Source organism: Vigna umbellata, chromosome 1, assembly GCF_029865625.1.
Source record: "Vigna umbellata cultivar VRB3 chromosome 1, Vumbellata_1.0, whole genome shotgun sequence".
In the NCBI taxonomy this organism is placed as follows: domain Eukaryota; kingdom Viridiplantae; phylum Streptophyta; class Magnoliopsida; order Fabales; family Fabaceae; genus Vigna; species Vigna umbellata.
In genome coordinates, this window is record NC_142165.1 from 36180627 (window position 1) to 36201411 (window position 20785).

The following is a 20785-nucleotide window of genomic DNA, read 5'->3' on the forward strand; positions in this document are numbered from 1 at the left end:
TTTATAACTGGCTTCTTCCTCCTTTGCTTGTGTTTCATCTTTGAAGACATCCACCACCACTCTCTCCTCTCCGTCTTGGAGAACCACTATACCTTCATTCACATCTATGATAGCCCTGGCCGTTTTCATAAACGGTCTTCCAAGTATAAAAGGTATCTTCTCGGTTTCCATCTTCATCACCACAAAGTCTGCCAAGAACTGAAGTTTGCCAACACAAACTACAATGTCTTCTGCAATCCCACATGGCTCCTTTGAAGATCCATCAGCCATTACAAGATTAACCTTTACAGGTTTTATTTCAACATGGCCAATTTGCTCCAATAGAGAATAAGGCATCAAGTTAACACTTGAGCCTAAATCAAGGAGAGCTTTCTTTACCTTTTTCTTCCCTATAATGCAAGGGATAGAAAAACTGCCTGGATCTGCTGCTTTTGGTGGGAATGATTCTTTCTTAACAGTTATACACTTTTCTTCCTCATCCTCTCTACGTCTTCTTTTTGTAGAGGTTCCTTCATCTGATTTGGTGTAAACTGCTATTTTCTGTAGAATTTGTTCCCAAGGAGCTTCATTATCAACCATTTTGAATAAATCTGTGAAATCCATTGGTTTCTCCTGATTTGTTAGAAAAGGAAAAGTGTCCTTTCTTTCTTCTTCTCTTCTCTCTTCTGTTTCATCTTCTTCCAACTCAATGATCTCTTCATTTACACTCTTGACCACTTTGCACTCTTCTCTGGGGTTAACCTCAGTATTAGCCCCAAAGTTTCTGTTGGGTCTTTCTTCCAATTGCTTGGTGATCTGACCCATCTGAATCTCCAAATTCTTTATAGCAGCTTCAGTGCTCTTTTGAGAAGATTCAGTTTTCTGGATGAATTGCTGAAGAGTTTCTTCCAACCTTGTTGATCTGTCATTAAGCACAGCTAATTGTTGCCACAAGGTTGGTTGCTGCTGCTGCTTATTATACTGATTAGCCTGCCCAGTTTGTCCTTGGCCAATGCTTGGATGTGGTTTCCAACCCTGATTATAATTCCCTTGACGGTATGGAAACTGATTAGCCATGAAGTTAACATCCTCCACGGCCTCCACTGGAAAAGCACACTGGCCATTTATGTGATCACCTCCACATAGTTCGCACAACTGGGTTTGTATCTGGGCAGCAGACTTCAACTCTTTAGGTAATTGAGCCAAAGTTTTTGTCAGAGTCTCTAGCTGTTGAGTTAGAATTTTATTCTGTGCTAGCAGAGCATCATGCGTTTGTAATTGTAGAACCCCTTTCTGTGGCATAGGAGCTCCTCTTTCATTGTGCAGCTCATTATCACTTGTAGCCATATTTTCAATGATTTCAGTTGCTTCCTCTAGAGTCTTCCATTTGATATTGCCTCCAGCTGAGGCATCTAGCATCATCTTGGTTTGTGAACCAAGCCCTCCAAGGAAAGTTAGGACTACTTCTTGATCTTCAAAGCCATGCGTGGGAGTTTTACGTAACAAGCTTTTATACCTATCCCATGCATGTCCAAGTGATTCTTCCATGCCCTGCTTGAATGAAGATATCTCTTGCTTTCCCTTAGTCACTTTAGATTGTGGGAAGTATTTATTCAAAAACTTTGCAACCACTGCTTCCCACTCCGTGAAACTTTCTTCTGGAAAAGAGTTCAACCAAAGCTTAGCATTGCCTCCCAATGAGAAAGGAAACAAGCTAAGTTTGATAGCTTCGTCTGGCACCCCATTAATCTTGACCGTGTTACAGATCTCATTAAATGTTGTAAGGTGCTCATATGGGCTTTCATGTGATAACCCATTAAATTGATTACTCTTTACCAGTTGAATTAATGCTGGTTTGACCTCCATGTTAGCTGCATTGACTCTAGGTCGAGCTATGCTATTGAAGTGCTGAGGTCCAGCAAGATTAGTGTAATCTGCAAGAGTTCTTCTAGCATTATTATTGTTCTCCATACTCCCTGTGCTATGAACAGAACCTTGTGGTGATGATTGTAGGAGAGTTTCAGGAGAAGGGAAAAGTTCTCTGGACGTTCTGATTCTTCTCCTCCTTCTACTCTCGTCTAGCCCTTCAAGTAGTGGTTCTGTTGTTTTCGTACTTCTAGTTCGAATTGCCTCCTGCATGCACAAGAAAACAAAACCCTAGAAAAGATTTGTTAGCACAAAAAGATATAGAAGAAAATAAAGATTGAAAAGATATAAGAAGATAAAAGATTTAGAAGATAGAATTAAATAAAATAGAATAAAACCTAATCTAAAAAATAAAATCTAATCTAAAAGATAAAATAAAATAAAATCTAACCTAACCTAAAAGATAGAATAAGAATAAAATAAAATCTAACCTAAAAAGATAAAAAGATAAAATCTAATAAAATAAAATAAAATCTAATCTAAAAAGATAAAAAGATAAAATACAATAAAAAACAGAAAAATAAAAACAAAAATTCAAATTAAAGTCAAAGATAATCAATAATCACACAAATTAACCAGTTAAACCATGAATCCCGGGCAACGGCGCCAAAAACTTGATGGACAAATTTGTAAGCACCAAAATATGATCTCACAAACTTGTTTCACAATCGGCAAGTATGACCGAATCGTTTCAAGTAATAAACTTGGTAAGACCAAGTATCGTTCTCCCAAAGGACTCACGGCCTAGTTTAGTTATGTGATTTGTTGATTAGCTAAGACTTAAGAACACAATAATTGAAGTTTAATATGCAAAGACGAAAATTAAATATGTATGCATGAATTGATCAATGACAAAGACAAAAGATAAACACTTTCAAGGAAATATATGAATGAATATGTTGTTGGGGGTCAATTTCATCTCATCCACTCTCATATATTTTAGGAATTCAACATTCAAATCATCATTGTTAATGCCACTCTCTAATGTACCATTCTAGATGGCTTCTCCCTAATCAAATAGTTCATACAATTCCTAGCATTCCTAATGATTAGTTCATGAGTGCAGGAGCTTAAAGGCAACCAATATAATATTGTCAGTATAATATTGGGAGAAATTCCCCGGATCTAGATTTCCCCGTACGTGTCCGTATCAACAAAACCAATAATCATGCATTAGAATGAGTTAAACAATGCAAGCATTGAGCAAAGAGGAAAAACCCTAACTAATGATGAAAGAAAGCATATGTCTTAATTCAAAGATGTACTCAACAAATCCATATATGAGAGCTTCAAGAGATTACTTTGACTCCCCAACAAACATACAAGGTTTAGTTCACCATATTCATGGTGAACCTAGATGAATTACAATGAAAGTATGAAAGAATAAACCCAATAAAGGTGAAGAGGTAGCCTGAGCATCCAAGATCCTCCTTCAAAGGGGTGAAAGAGAGAGTGTTTGCCTCGTTTCTGCCAAAGATGCCTAACTATAGGACGTGCAAGCCCTTATATACTAATCTAGAGTTACAAAAGATTACAAAAGTCCAAGCCCAAAAAGTGCCGCTCAGCGGTATTTACCGCTCAGCGGTGATTGCGCGTCTTCTTTCTTCCCCTCAGCGGCCATTTTGCCCCTCAGCGGTTCCAACGTCACCTCTTGAGTGCCGCTCAGCGGTAGTTTGCCGCTGAGCGGTGCCTTCGACTTCTCCTTTTTGCACTCTTTCTTGTCTTTTCTAATGTCCTCTCTCTTATTCTTCACTTCTTTCACCAAATTCACCTCAAAACCTGCACAAGAACACTTAAATCAAGCATAAACCTATCCAGCTCTCTTATTTCTGAAAATATAAACAAAAGGCATGATTTCAAGCTAGTTTCTAAGTCTAAAGGTTGCTTTTAGTATCAACTTTAAGCATGAAAATAACAGTTTTTCAACTGTTATCACCCGCGCGATGGAGAAACCCTCATGTTCCACGACGTGTCTTCACCGTCGTGAACGACGCCGACCGCTAAAACCACTAGAGACATGCTTTCTTCCCCATTGAACCACTCCATCGTCTACTCTGAAAATAACATCAGGGAGAATGATCTCCCTCGTCACATTCCGATTTGGCGCGACTCGAAGACAGGGGTTTCCGTTGCCTCTCCTTCTCCATCCACGGCAGCTGCTGCCTCCTTGATAGCAGCCCTTATTTGCTCATAGGTTGCTGCCTTCTGTATCTTGACAGTGAGGTCAACAACTGAAACATCAACAGTAGGGACTCGGAAGGACATTCCAGTGAGTTTGTGATGCATCAAGGAGGATGCATAGGAGCAGATCCGTGAGACTAGAGGAAGCAACCAGCTCTGCTGCAATTGAATAATCCATGAAACAGTCAAGAAAGCTTGGTGCAGTGCTGGAGAAGTTGTAGCAGAGAAGGCTCTCTGTTTTGGCTGGACTAAGTGAACTGTATGCAGCGGATTGAAGTGATTATGGGGAGGTGGAATGGAAGTTTGCTTGAGGGAATGGTAGACTATCTCAAGCGGCTTCCATAATGGAAGAAGATAGCAATGGAAGAGCAAGCAAGTAGATATGACTTTCGGATGAGAGAAATTTGCAAAGTGCAGAATTCATCTTCTATATATTTCCAAAAGTGAAATACATGCTTATCTTAGGAGATTATATAGCTAAATCTCAAGTCCATGCAATGCCATACATGTGAGGTAAGTAGATCCACAAAATACGGATCAAGTGCCACCTTACCCACATGTGCAAAATGTGATAGCTTTCTAGAAGCCATGTTATTCACGTGGCTTATTACATAAGCGTATAAGTGGAATTAAAATAAGCTAATACTACCCCTTAGGCTACTATGCACACCCCCCCATGTGTCAAAGTCCACTTTTACCCTTCTCCATGCTTTGGCATCTTAAAAGCATCTTCTAGGTCTCCAATCTTCCATCCAAAGATAGCAAAGAGGGTTTGGTCTTTGGGAGAGTACTCATCTTATAGCTTCTTGATCATCCCTCTTGTGATAGGTCCAATGGTGCTAGGCCTTCTTGTATCAGTTTGTCATTCAGCGCTGGAAGAAATTTTCCTATAGCTTTGGCAGCTCCAGTGCTGCTGGGAATAATATTGAAAAAAAAAACTCTTCCACCCCTCCAATCCTTGCTTGATGGACCATCAACAGTCTTCTGAGTCGCTGTGATGGCGTGAACAGTGGTCATGAGACCCTCAACGATTTTGAATCGGTCATTGATGACCTTAGCGAGGGGAGCAAGGCAATTGGTGGTGCAGCTAGCGTTGGAAACCATGTCAAGCTCTGGTTTGTATTCTTTCTCGATAACTCCGACAACAAAACATGGGTGCATCTTTGCTTGGGGCAGAAATCACAACCTTCTTGGCACCACCCTTTAAGTGAGCAGCAGCCTTGTCCTTGTCAGTGAATACCCCAGTTGACTCGACAACGTAGTCAGCATCAGCCTCACCCCATGGAATGTCCTCGGGGTTCTTGATACCAAAAAAAACTGTCACGAGCTTCTCACCAAAGAGAAGGGTCTTAGAGTCCTCCACCTTGACATCAAAATGCTTCCATTGGCCATGAACAGTGTCATACTTGAACATATATGACATGTAATCAGTGGTGACGAAAGGATCGTTCATTGCAACGAGTTCAACTTCCTTCCTTTGAAGGGCAACCTTGGCCACCAAACGACCAGTCCTTCCGAATCCGTTGACACCGATCCTAATTTTCTTGTCCGATGCCGTGAGAGTGTTTGAGTTTGAATGAGATTTGAAGGGAGATAGAAAGCGATTAGAGAGTGGTTTGGTGGTGATGAAGGCGTTATGGAGCAGAAGAAGAAAAACCGGAGAAGAGGGCATCAGTAAGGTAAAAAGGAAGGAGCGATGGGGCATGGGAGTGAGTGGATTTTTCTCTGTTTTGATTTGGTTTCATCTTTTTTCTGAAGGAAGTGGTGACTCTGAATTGTTAATGGGGAATCCACGTTGTTCTTTTTTTTTTAGATGATAGGTGTAGTGGATGCTTTTGGTCAGAGGTGAATGATGTTGGTGCCTTACGTGAAGAGGCCAAAATCAGGGGCTGCTAGCTGACACTCCGTTGCCTCCTGCAATACCAAGCAACATGCCTTTTCCTTTACGGTCACAACTCTCTTTTACGGCAACTAACTTTGCTTTTTACCATTGAAAATTACCAAACCAAATATTTGCTTCCCAAAATGGTTGATAGGAAAAGATTTGAACCAAAAAAAAATAAAACAAATAAAAAATAAATAAAAATAAAATAAAAAATAAAAAATAAATAAAATAAAAATCAAGGATTGGAAACGCAAACGGTCAAGTAAAACCTCTTTTGTTAATTTTTCTTTGCTAATTTTTATAAGTTTTCCTTTTCTTTTTTTTTTTTCAGAAAAGACTAAATAAAAATACAGTGAAATAAACTAATATAATAATATAAAACGAAATAATATATAGTAAAATAAAATTAAAATAAGAAGATAAAATGAAGTAAAATAACTTAATAATAGTAAAATAAAATAGAATAACCAAGAAAGACAAAAAGGATAAAATAATAAAATATAATAAAGAAATAAAATAATAAAAAAATAAAAAATAAAAATAAAAATAAAAGAAAATAAAATAAGGCAAAATAAAAAGAGACTCATTATTTAGTCAATCCAGACGAAATTGGGTGTTGACAAATACAAGATGAAAGAAAAGTGAGAGGAGTATGAGAGAATGAATCAATCAAGTGAAGTCCCCCTTTCTGCCTCCCTTGGGTCTCTTTATATAGGCTTGATTGGGCTTGGACTCTAAATAGTTTGTTGATAAGATATTTTTTGTTGATATATTATATCTTTCAAATATTCATTAGATTAAATCACTTGTAAAGAATATTTGATAGATATTAACTTAATTATCTTATATCCTATATCTTCCAAATAACTAAAAGATTTAGATAATGATAAAATTATTTGGAAGATATTTTCTGTTGATATTCCCCAATTAAATTCAACAACTGAATTTTATCTTTTAGATTTTTTGACTTTCCAAAATTGCACAAATACCCTGAAATTTCCTCTATCTGCACTTTAGCCCCTTCTGAATTTTCCAAATAAAATATGATTTTGGGCCTTGAATTGCCATTTGGACCAATAAAACTTATATTCTCAGCTGCACAAGTAAACATTAGAACATCCAAGAATAATTTATGCACTAAAACTCACTTTTTACGTCTCTTTATTTCCCAAAACCCAACAATTCCAATCATCACAAATTCACTTAAAATCAACCATTTAAGCACAATTATCCCATCAAAAATTTGAATTTTAAAGCATAAATGTGGGCATAAATATGTACTTATCACACCCCCACACTTATCCTTTTGCACTCCTAGGAAAAATTGATTAATTCCAAGACTTTGTTCTGAGTCATTTTATTCCATATTTGCATTTGGATCAAAAGAATGAGTAACACTAGACATAGATCAATCATCTAGACATTACTTTGTCATGGACATGTAAATGAAATCACTCTATTCTTCACACATAAGTTGACCTTTTTTGAATTCCCAAAAAAATAAAATATGAAAGATAACACTCAAGTCAATATGTATTTATTCCTCTCCAACTCTCTCAAGTGTTTTTGGCTTGTGTTTACACTCAAAATACCCATGTAAGTAGACACCCTTGATATTAACAAGACTCTATCATTCACATACTTCAGAAAACATGCAATTATTGATCATGAGGGCTTTTTAAAGGTTGTATGGAGGCCATGGCAAAGGTAGGAAATTTTCTTGAAATTTCTGAGCTTTTGAAATTGATATAGAAAGAGTAATGACACTTGATTTCAAAAATAACTCTATTTCTTGCTCTTTTAAGGAAGATTTTTTTTCTTTTTCTTTTTCTTTTTTTTTTCTTTTGAAAACTCCAACTTTTCATCTTCCTTTTTGCTTTTTTAATTGTTATTTTGTGGGTGAGGTACTCACCTACACACTTATTCCTCACTTTACTTCTAACAGAATCCATTACTCCTTCTTTCCTAAAGTAAGGAACATATGATTTTTCTTCTTTTTTTTTATTATTTGACAATGACTGGAAACAAGAAAAATAGGCTTAAGGCTCAAAGAGGGTTCCAATGGATTAATGTTAGGACAAGTTTATTTGGCCAAGTAGCTAAAACAAGAAATGCCTCAATCATATCAAATCATGCATATTCACCTCAGTTGCACAACATAGAATAAAGCTAACTATTAGAGTATCAACAAAACATGGGCAAATCACACAAAAAAAAATAGGTATGGCACATGGTGGTTGATAACAGTTGAAAAACTGTTATTTTCATGATTAAAATTTACACTAAAAGCAACCTTTACACTTAGAAACTAGCTTGAAATCATGCTTTTCTTCATATTTTCATAAATAAGAGAGCTGGACAGGTTTATGCTTGATTTCAGTGTTTTTGTGTAGGTTTTAAGGTGAATTTAGTGAAAGAAGTGAAGAAGGAGAGAGATGAAATTAGAAAAGACATTAAAAAGTGCAAAAGGAGAAGCCGAAGTCACCGCTCAGCGGCAGTTTACCGCTGAGCGGCACTCAGGAGCTTACGGGAGGTCTGCTGAGGGGCAAAATGGCCACTGAGGGGAAGAAACGACTCACGCACTTACCGCTGAGCGGCACTTTTATGGGCTTGGACCTAATTTTCTGTAATTTACGAATAATATATAAGCTTTAGGGTTTCCTAGGGTTAGGTATCTTTGGCTGGAACGAAGCAAACACTCTCTCTTCCACCCCTTTGAAGGAGGATCTTGGATGCTGAGGCTTCCTCTTCACCTTTTTCGGGTTTTATCATTCATTCTTTCATTGCTGTTCGTCTAGGTTCACCATGAATATGGTGAACTAAACTCTGTATGTTTGTTGGGGAATCAATGTAATCTTTTGAAGCTCTCATATATGGAATTTGTTTTTACATCTTTTATTTAAGATCTATGCTTTCTTTCATCATTAGTTAGGGTGTTTCCTCTTTGCGTAATGCTTGCATTGTTTAGCTCATTCGATGCATGATTATTGGTTTTGTCGATACGGGCGCGTACGGGGAAGTCTAGATCCGGGTAATTTCTCCCAATATCACATTGGTTGTCGTTAAGCTCCTGCACTTATGAACTAATAATTAGGAATGCTAGGAATTGTATGAACTCGTGATTAGTGAGAAGCCTTCTTGAAAGGTACTTTAGAGAGTGGAATTAACAATGATGATTTGAATGTTGAATTCCTAAAATATATGAGAGTGGATAAGATGAAATTGACCCCCAACAACATATTCATACATATATTTCATTGAAAGTGTTTATCTTTTGCTTTTGCCATTGATCAAAACTTCATGCATACATATTTAATTTTCATCTTTTGCATATAAAATCCAAATATTTCGTCTTTAAGTCTTAGCTAATCAATAAATCACACAACTAAACTAGGCCGTGAGTCCTTTGGGAAGAACGATACTTGGGCTTACCATGTTTATTACTTGAACGATTCGGTCATACTTGCCGATTGAAAAACAAGTTTGTGACATCATATTTTTGGTGTTCATAAATTTGTCCATCAGTGGTCCATCCTTAACATTAAGTTCAAAACTCACATGGTTCAAATTTCTTTCAGAAAAGATTTAATCAGGAAATTCTCAAGTCAACTCAATCAGCAAATCATAAAAGCAATCCACTCATATCAACATGACTCATTTTTTTTTTTGAATTCATGATCATTCCAGTTACTGATTCAAACTCTCAAATCCAATGCAAATAATTATTAAAAACAAACAAAATAGACAAACAAAATAGGGAACAAAATTAATTGTTTCCCCACACCCCCACCCTTAAATTATGCATTGTCCTCAATGTATGCCTTATATATAAAATGCAAAGAAAAAGTATGAGGGAACTTACCTCCTTCATGGTGGAAGGAATGCTAGTAGGACTTCATTGGAAAAGTCATCCTGGATAGGAATGTTATCTTTTCCCTTTTCAATCCTACTAAGATGGTCAACTACTACATTATGTGACCCACTTCTGTCTTGAATAGGAGTCAACTTGTCCTTCTCGTTCTCGACCATTGTGATTCCATATTTCTCGGGAACCACATGTATAGGGCCCACCCAAGTGCTGTCAGAATTTAAATATATAAGACCTGTTTGTAGCAACTTGGGGTCCTTTTTCTTTACAACCCCTATCAGTTGAGGATTCAATCTTCCTTGAGGTTGTCTCACTGGTTTAGCATCCTCCTCCAAAAGTATTCTATGCATGCAAAAAGAAGGGCTAATACCAGGAATATCTGCTAAAGTCCAGCCTATTGCTCTCTTCTGGTCTCTGATAACCTGTAATAGTTGTTTTTCCTGCTTATCAGTAAGCAATGCAGATATAATAACATGGAGTTTCCCATCCCTCTCAAGATAAGCATATTTCAAATGGGACGGCAAAGGTTTCAACTCCAAAATGGGTGGCTGCACCATAGATGGCAAACTTTTACTGCCTAAGGTAATCTCAGCCACCTCAACATCACACTCGGACGCCACAGAGGTATCATCTATTAATACCGCGTCCCCAATATTACCTCCTTTACAGTTTCCTTTTTCGTCCAAAATTAGGCACGACATATTTGAAAAAGAAAAATTGTTTACAACATCACTTGATAAATCAATACAAAACAAAGAATGATCTTTAATCTGGTGTTTCCCAACTTCCAACACGTTGAACCGCACCTTCTCGTCTCCTATCTCCATTGTCGATGATCCTGCATGCACATCTATCTTGGTTCGTGCTGTCATCATGAAAGGTCTTCCCAAGATAATAGTTGTTGGATTGATTCCTTCATCATCCTTCATGTCCAAGATATAGAAATCTGCAGGAAAAATTAACTTGTCTACTCGGACAAGGACGTCCTCAAGCACACCTGCAGGGTTAACTGTGCTACGGTTGGCCAGTTGAATGACCACACCAGTAGTCTTAAGAGGTCCCAAAGATAGAGAAGTAAACACTGATAAAGGCATTACATTTATGGAAGCCCCTAAATCTAGCATGGCATTGTCAAACTTTGAATTTCCAATAACACATGGAACAGAAAACATACCTAGGTCCTTGCATTTTCGTGGTATTTCAATATGCTTCTTAATCAAACTTGACACATTTCTTCCCAAATTCACAACCTCATTATCCCTAAAACACCTTATATTTGTGCAAATTTCTTTCAAAAACTTGGCATACTTAGGAATTTGCTTAACAACATCTTGCAAAGGAATATTGATCTCCACCTTTTTGAAAATATTTAAAATCTCTTGGTCTAATTCCTCCAATTTTTTGTTTCTCGGCTTCAACCGATTTGGATATGGAGGAGGTGGAGAATAAGAAGAAGAAGAAGTTTTAGAAGAAGAGTTAGAGGGTACTAACCTGGATTTATCAGTGGTAGTCTCAGGTGATGGTTCACTTGATCCTCTATTATCATCAATTTGCGCTCCTTCTTTCTCTTTATCTTCATCCTCTTGGGCTCCTTCAGGGCCTTCTACTTGCTTACCTGTTCTCAAAATAATAGCACTTACATTTTGCGAGTTGATCACTGTTTGTGCAGGTAATTTATTTGACTCCTTAGCCTCTAATTTTTCCACCCTCTGAGTCAACTCTACAATTGATTTCTTGATTTCTGAATTTTGCTCAAGTATTGTCTTCATGAAATCTTGCATTGACATTTCACGCTCAGATTGCTGCCTTCGTTGAGGTGGAACATAAGGTTGTCTGTTTTGTTGATATCTATTGGAGGACGAATCATGATAATTCTGGTATGGTCTATTTCCTTCAATCATGTTTGCAGCAAAAGCTTGAGATGGGTTTTCCACAGTGGTTTCCACCAAGCTTGGACATTCATCAGTATAATGGTTAGTTGAAATGCAAATTCCACACTTCTTAGAAATTTGTGGAGTTGAGGTTTTAAACAAACTTGCAATCTCGTCAAGTTTGCTTTCTAGCTTATTCAATATTTGATCTATCCTCTTTCCGTCAACTACACCATTATCAATTTCATGCACTCCCTTCAACAAAGTCACTGAATTTTCTCTTGTGTCATACTGTTGATTGTCTACTGCCTTCCGTTCTATTAGATCTATACCATATTCTTGTGACCTGTCTAAGAAAGATCCTCCGCTTGCAGCATCTGCCCATGACCTATTAGTAGGACTTAAGCCTTCATAAAAGCTTAGATAAAAATCTTCCATTTGGAGTTGAGGGCATGAAGAACATAGTTTCTTGAATCTTTCCCAATATTCACTATGATTCTCTCTATCTCTCTGTCTTATATCTTGAATTTCTCTGTGGATAGCTGATAATCTAGATGTAGGAAAATACTTCTCAAGAAAGAGTCTTTCAATAGTTTCCTAATTTGTAATACATGCAGAGACATAATACCACCAATCTTGAGCTGCTCCTTGAAGAGTAAAAGGAAAAGCTCTCATTTTAAGGCTCTCTATTGTGATCCTGGGAGATCTAAAGTTTTCACACAACATGTGAAATTGTCTCAAGTGCTTGTGTGGATTCTCCTTTGATAACCCATTGAACTTTGGTAAGGCATTTAACAGGTCAGGTCTCAGCTCCCACTCCTCATTAGGGTATTCAATGTTACTTCAGATAGCTGTATTGTGGGAGGTGGCTAACTGTCTGATGGTTCTTTGTGCCATATTGTTTGGGTTAGGATCAGGTAAAGGATTTGATGGTATGTTTGTGATGGTAGATAATGAAGGTCGTATGACTTCAGATGTAGGAAGTGTTCCCTCAGTAGAACACCCAAATTTCAAACTTCTTCGTAGCTTACGTAAATTCCTTTCGACTTCCGGGTTAATTTGATAAAATTCTCCCAGGTTAGCTTTGGTCATGCACTACGCAATCTTCTTGGAGTTGTTTCTTTTTTTCTTCTCTTTTTATTTTGTTCTTGCTTTAGAGAAAGATTTCAAATAAGAGATAAGAGAAACTTGTTGGGTCCACTCCCAGGAAAGAGAGGTGCGTCACAATGGACAATTTAAGTGCCAAGTCTTTCCTAGCCAGAGTGTATTCAAACTAGCCTCAAGTATTTCTCAAGAGAAATTCTTAATTAAAACAAGAACACAGATTTTTACTAAAACAAGAATAACTAAAGACTACAAAATAACTCAAATTGAATTAAATGTATGTGCGTTAAATAAAAAAAAATAAAATAAAAAATAAAATAAAAATAAAAATAAAAATAAAAGTAAAAATAAGAATCAAAATATTCAAAATACTAACCGTTTCCCCGGCAACGGCGCCAAATTTGATAGGCTGTCGTTGAAGCTATCAAATTAATACTACTTTTCAAGGCAACTTCAATATTGCCAAGTAGTATTCAAGAAAGTAGATAGGGCTAAAGTAACCCTGAGTCGTCTCCCAACGAACACGGAATTGCTTTTGAATATCTGACTCATACGAATGCTATGCAATGCTTATGGATAAAAGTAATGTTTGGAGAATGTTTAAAGAACAAATAAGAAACTTAAAAACAGTTACGATGTAATAGGCTAATTCCACTGCTCTTCCAAGATAGATTCATCATTGGTTATTCACAGATAATTGTTCAATTGATTATGATTTAAGTTTCAAATTAATTAAAGTACATTCTTAATTAATTTGAGGGCGATCATGCATTTAACCAAAGTAAATTCTCAATCAAATGCAAAACCTTTCTAGATTATTCACAATAAATTCAACCAAAGTACATTCTCAATCAAATTTTGTTGTGTTTAATCATGTCTATTCTTAAATCTCCTAACCAAATTAAAAGCTAATCAATCAAAGTAAATTCTCAATTGATTATAGTTGAAATTATTACTAATCAATCAAAGTACATTCTCAATTGATAGTAAAAATCATTTAATCATATGAAAGTTCCTAAATTAACTCAAAGTAAATTCTCAATTAAACCTAGAAACCCTAGAACTCATATAATCAATATGCATGTAGATTCAAACACATTGTGATGCAAAAATCTTTACTTTTAACAAGATAGAGAGATGAAAGACATAGAGAGAACAACTTAAATCAATAATCAAAGTAAACAATTGCATTAAGTGAACGTAACCTCAGAATCCATCATGGAATTACAGCAGAATAGCCCTAGATGCTTAGCTCTCCATGAATGGAGTTGAATACAAGATGAAAGAAAAGTGAGAGGAGTATGAGAGAATGAATCAATCAAGTGAAGTCCCCCTTTCTGCCTCCCTTGGGTCTCTTTATATAGGCTTGATTGGGCTTGGACTCTGAATAGTTTGTTGATAAGATATTTTTTGTTGATATATTATATCTTTCAAATATTCATTAGATTAAATCAGTTGTAAAGAATATTTGATAGATATTAACTTAATTATCTTATATCCTATATCTTCCAAATAACTAAAAGATTTAGATAATGATAAAATTATTTGGAAGATATTTTCTGTTGATATTCCCAAATTAAATTCAACAACTGAATTTTATCTTTTAGATTTTCTGACTTTCCAAAATTGCACAAATACCCTGAAATTTCCTCTATCTGCACTTTAGCCCCTTCTGAATTTTCCAAATAAAATCTGATTTTGGGCCTTGAATTGCCATTTGGACCAACAAAACTTATATTCTCAGCTGCACAAATAAACGTTAGAACATCCAAGAGTAATTTATGCACTAAAACTCACTTTTTATGTCTCTTTATTTCCCAAAACCCAACAATTCCAATCATCACAAATTCACTTAAAATCAACCATTTAAGCACAATTATCCCATCAAAAATTTGAATTTTAAAGAATAAATGTGGGCATAAATATGCACTCATCAGATGGTATGTTTATAACGGTAGATAATGAAGGTGGTATGACTTCAGATGTAGGAAGTGTTCCCTCAGTAGAACACCCAAATTTCAATCTTCTCCGCAGCTTACGCAAATTCCTTTCGACTTCCGGGTTAATTTGATAAAATTCTCCCGGGTTAGCTCTGGTCATGCACTACGCAATCTGCTTGAAGTTGTTTCTTTGTTACTTCTCTTTTTCTTTTGTTCTTGCTTTAGAGAAAGATTTCAAATAAGAGATAAGAGAAACTTGTGGGGTTCACTCCCAAGAAAGAGAGGTGCGTCACAATTGACAACTTAAGTACCAAGTCTTTCCTAGCCAGATTGTATTCAAACTAGCCTCAAGTATTTCTCAAGAGAAATTCTTAATTAAAACAAGAACAAAGATTTTTGCTAAAACAAGAATGACTAAAGACTACAAAATAACTCAAATTAAATTAAATGTATGTGCGTTAAAAAAAATAAAGATAAAAATAAAAATAAAAAAAATAAAAATAAAAATAAGAACCAAAATATTCAAAATACTAACCGTATTTCCCGGCAATAGCACCAAATTTGATACGCTGTCGTTGAACCTATCAAATTAATACTACTTTTCAAGGCAACTTCAGTATTGCCAAGTAGTATCCAAGAAAGTAGATAGGGCGCGGCGGAAATGATGGTGGCGCGATGAGAGGCGGTGTGACAGCGACTGTGCGTGTCTTAGGGTTTGGATTTGGGAATTAGGATTTCTGGGAAGAAGATGATGATGACGTGGCAGAGGGAGGTGATGTGGCAGTATGTGGTTGGCTAAATCTGTGTGGGGAGGATTTGGACACGTGGCATGATCTGGTGGAGTTTGGCTTACGAAGGGTATGGGTAGGGAAATTTAGGAGGTGTATAGAGTTACTGTTTGGCTTAGTATTGAGCCTGGTTAAGAGAAGAGGGGTGTGTGTAGGGATTTTAGGAGTTACAAAGGTAAAGTCTGTCTGCTTGGCCCATTTGTATTTTATTTTCCAAACAAAATCTGATTTTGGGCCTTGAATTGCCATTTGGACCAATAAAACTTATATTCTCAGCTGCACAAATAAACGTAAGAATTTCCAAGAATAATTTATGCAACTAAAAATCACTTTTTAAGTCCCTATTTATTCCCAAACCCAATTTATCCAATCATAACAAAACCTCTTTAAATCACTCATTCAAGCACATGAATTATTCAAAAATTTGAATTTTAAAGCATAAATGTGGGCATAAATATGCACTCATCTCGGCACGACTTCTTCCATCAGCCCAAAAGACACTACAAATTCTATTCCGTTCATCTAATGCAATGTCATAAAAGAACTCGTTATTTATATCTTTCATTGAAGAAAAGTGTCGTAGGAGGGCCTGACCATCACCATCCTTACATAAAGCTCTTAAGTGTTGGCCAATGTAGTTTCTCGCATCCCGCTCGACGAAGTCCATGTTTTCAAAGCCAGCTGCATCGGTTAGAAGGCTAAGGAAACTCTTATTTATCCTAACTCCAGCATCATCATTCAGCTCCAAGGTGTGTTTTGCTTGCATGTTTAATTTTCGATTGGCTGTCAATAGCTTCGAGTTATTCGGGCAAAGATCATGGCTCTGCTCCAAAACAACGGTTCTTATAAATCACTTGTCCTCCTTCCTTGCTATGGTTATCCTTGTAGGACATTGCTTTGTTTGACTTGCAAGTGTTTTGACCTCCCGTTTCACCGAAGACACATATTTCCCTTCCCTTGAACAAACTAATCTCAAGTAGTAGACGTTGTTGTTTTTATCTTTTTTAGAAGTTCTAGTCTGCATGCCAAAGCCACTCAAATACTAACATCAACTGAATAACACTGGATTTTTGACTGAAACTAACAGTTTTTTCGCCAATGATCACCCAAGTGAACGTAGCAGACCACCTTCGTTGAACTTTCTGTACAAAACAGAGATTTCTTGCGCGTAATCGTTTACCACTACCCTGTAAACGATTACCACAAGGTATTTTGAGCTCCAGTACTCCAAACTTGTCTAAGTTGGTCTCCTCACTAAGAAGGACTATACTTCCACACTTCTTGGGGTCACCAAACATCACCTCCCACCCTCTACCCCCACTTTTTCACCAAGATCAACTTTATAGAACCCCAATTGTGTTTGAAACTAACAATTTTTTGCCAATGATCACCCAAGTGAACGCAGCTGACCACATCCGTTGAACTTTCTGTACAAAACAGAGATTTCTCGCGCGTAATCCTTTACCACTACCCTGTAAACGATTACCATAGGGTATTTTGAGCTCCAGTACTCCAAACTTGTCCAAGTTGGTCTCCTCACTAAGAAGGACTACTTCCACACTTCTTGGGGTCACCAAACATCACCTCCCAGCCTCTACCCCCACTTAAACACCAAGATCAACTTTATAGAACCCCAATTGTGTTTGAAACTAATAGTTTTTTGCCAATGATCACCCAAGTGAACGCAGCTGACCACCTCCGTTGAACTTTGTATACAAAACAGAGATTTCTCGCTTGTAATCGTTTACCACTACCCTGTAAACGATTACCATAGGGTATTTTGAGCTCCAGTACTCCAAACTTGTCCAAGTTGGTCTCCTCACTAAGAACGACTACCCTGTGAACTACATTTTTTTTATTTTATTTTAAAATTAAGGAAACTAAATTTATAATTAAATTAATTATATGTTTAGTTTCTAAACTTAAACACAAAATTAGAATTCATCCTTAATTTTGATACTAAACCTTAAACTTTAAAACTAAATAATATAATTTTTCTAATTCAATTGAATTTTTTTTTCTATGTCAAATAGTGTTTCATGATTTGTTTACACTCTTTAATACATTTTACTCTGGATTCATTTTTTAATTTTGTTTAACCTTTTATAATTATACGCTTCTAAAAATATTATTATAAACTATTTAAATAGAAAAATAACTATATAAAATATAGTAAGGTTTAATAGCCAATTTTGTCCCCAGTTTTGTTGAATAATGTCAATTCAGTCCCTTGTTTTAAAAGTGTGTGAAATTAATCCTCACTTAATAAATTTTGCATCAATATTGTCCCTCCTGTTAAATCGCACAAACGACGTTAGCTTTTTCTTTCTCTCTCCTCTGCTCTTCTGAATTCATCTGAACACAAACTCTGAATTCCTCTAAACACATCAGCTTTTTCTACTTTTTAAACACATTTTAAATTTAAAAATCTAATCTTGGTTTTTATTTTCTTCCGACTCCCTATTTCTTTTCTTCTCATGTAGAACCACATTTTATTCTTTCACTTTCACATTTTAAAACCTAGGGTGAAAATTTTTTAAACCCTATGAAATGGCTTTTGGTTCATTGGAATGGGTTGAAGAAACAGGAAGACACGTTGTTCGAAGGGTTGTACCTACTAACTTTGTATTTAACCCCTAAACTGGGATTTAACCTCATCTTCTATTTCACTTATCAATATCATTTTTCCTACTTATCTTAATCTACTCTTTTCTTCAATCTTTACGTTCTAATAATATCATCATATCATTTATTATCCTTTTTAGCTGGTTATTATCCTACTCTACAATGCTTTTATCAAACATTTTTTTGGTTCCTTAAACTTAAGTGTTTTCGAACTAATCTCTATACATCAAATTATACTCAATTCATTCCTTGTGAGTAGATTCTTAGTTTATGTAAGAAACCAGAATAAAGACATATGAAGTACTTGTATGAGTGATGATGTATATGAACCTTCAATTGTATTATTATTGTATATACAACTTATATATAGAATACATAATTCAAGTAATATTCTTGGCCCCTAATAACCATTCACTTCTCTGCATTCCTCTCTTCAAACCCCTCGGGCATCCACTTCTCCTTCTCTTCCTCACTCTCCTCCTTCCTTTTCTTCTCCAACACCACCCATATGAACCCATGACCTGACGCTTCCATCCCGCATGCAATTTCGTAACAAAGGAAGAAAAGCTTACAAGTCACTAGGAGGAACTACACCAGCGTCTGTGGAGTGGCGTAAGCACCAAAAAATGTTGCATTCAAGAACGCGAGAGTGACTAGAATATTTATGTGTTTTGATTGCATTCTTATTATCTTCTTGTTTCTCTTTCATTTTTTGTTGTGGTTGAGAAGGGGTGTGTCTCACTGAATATAGGAGGATATCGGGTTGTGGTTGCATGTGAAAGAAAGTGAGTAAAGGTGTGATTATGTAGAGGGGTAGTGTTGTTGTGTGCATGGGTGTGCTTAATGGAAATGACATAAGAGTGGGGATTACATATGGGTGAGTGTTTCGTTGTAGTGGTAAAAGAGTATATGAGAGAGAGGTTGCAGATTTTCCTTGATTACAGAAGTTGAAGAGGGAAGGTGAAGGTTAGAAAGTAGAAAGGTTCATACATATATGGGAAGGATAATTATGAATTTTTCTTGCAGAGGGGTTTCATGTATATATATATATATATATATATATATATATATATATATATATATATATATATATATATATATATATATATATATATATATATATATATATATATATATATATATATATGGGAAGAAGAATTTTAGAATGGTTAGTAGTTTTTGGTGGGACCCGCGGGTTAATGAAAAAGAAATTTAAGAAGAAAGAAGGAGAATAGGAGAGGGGTGCAGGGGCGTATGTTTATTATAGAATGCTTTACTTGTTTATTAAGAGGAGTAATAGAAAGAGTGTAGGGCACAAACGGTGAAGAGGGATTCTCCTCCACGAAGTTCTGGATGGGGTTTGGAGCATGATGGGTTTAAAAACAGAATAAAATGGGTTTAAAAACATTTTATTTACTAAATTTAATGCATATGGATTAAAAATATTAGCGTTAAAGAAACTAAAATATTTTTTAAATAGAGAATCAAAATCAAATTCATTCCAAATTTCTGAGATTAAAAACATCAATTAAACACTTTCTTTCAGACACAAGAGAGATAAAAATAAAAAATATACAATAAAATAAGTAATATAATAGAGTGAAATAGATAAAAAAATATAATAAATGAAAAAAAAGCACTAAAGACCTTGGATATAAAGCAATCATATGGTGATTATTTTTTTTTTCGATATTCAAATGCTAAATGATGAAGAAAAAGTAACTTTTTTAATTGATATTTTCCAAAGGGTGAAGTAATGAAATAATTTACCAACCTATATATAATATACGATATTTTGTATCACTTTATTCAAATGTGTAGAGGAAAAAGTACTGACAAACACAGAAGAGAGAGAAAAAAATTTAACATCGTTTGTAAGTATCTAACGGAAGGGACTTGATTGAGACAAATTTTATCAAGTGAGGATACAATTGACACTTTTTTAAAAGAAGGAACTTAATTGATACAACTCACCCTAACTAGGGACAAAATAAGCTATTAAGCCAATATAGTAATTTATAAAATTAATTATTCACAAAAATAATTCATTATAAAAATATGATACTTATTTAAAAAAATATGTAAATAAGAAAATTTATTAACTATATTAACATACATAAACTTTGAAACAAATTTGTTTGTAAATTTTGTTTGGAAAATTTCACAAAACAAATTTGAAAGAAAATACACTAGTAAAAATTAGGCTTTTTAACTCGCCCAATAGGCTTCGATTTATGGAAAACCGAAGCCTATCAAAACGCGATGACATTGTCGTAATTAAGCCGAACTTATAGGCATCAGTTCCTTCTCATCCAAAGAATAAAGGAGATATGTCCTCGTTAGAAAGGCACCCGAGGTCGAAAGACCTGTCCATCCTCTCTGCAAAACCTGTTATGCTTACCAGTCAGACCTAAGGCATCGGTTGGCCTAGGAACTGTGCTCGTTCGGACCGAAGGCATAGGTTAGCCTAGGAGCCGAGGTCGTTGGTCCTTGATATTTTCTCCCGCACGACCGTTCCTCTTCCATTTCCCTTTTCTTTTTCTTGTTTCTCTTTCTTCTCTATGCTCCAACCTAATGCGCTTCCGCTGCAGCCAGAACACAATAACCACCACCAGGAG

The 20785-nt window shown here is 35.8% G+C and overlaps 1 pseudogene; it reads right to left on the minus strand.

Moving 5' to 3' along the window:
• Nucleotides 1-3993: 3993 nt before the first annotated feature.
• LOC148205252 (glyceraldehyde-3-phosphate dehydrogenase GAPC1, cytosolic pseudogene) lies at nt 3994-5804 on the minus strand (annotated as a pseudogene).
• Nucleotides 5805-20785: the final 14981 nt, after the last annotated feature.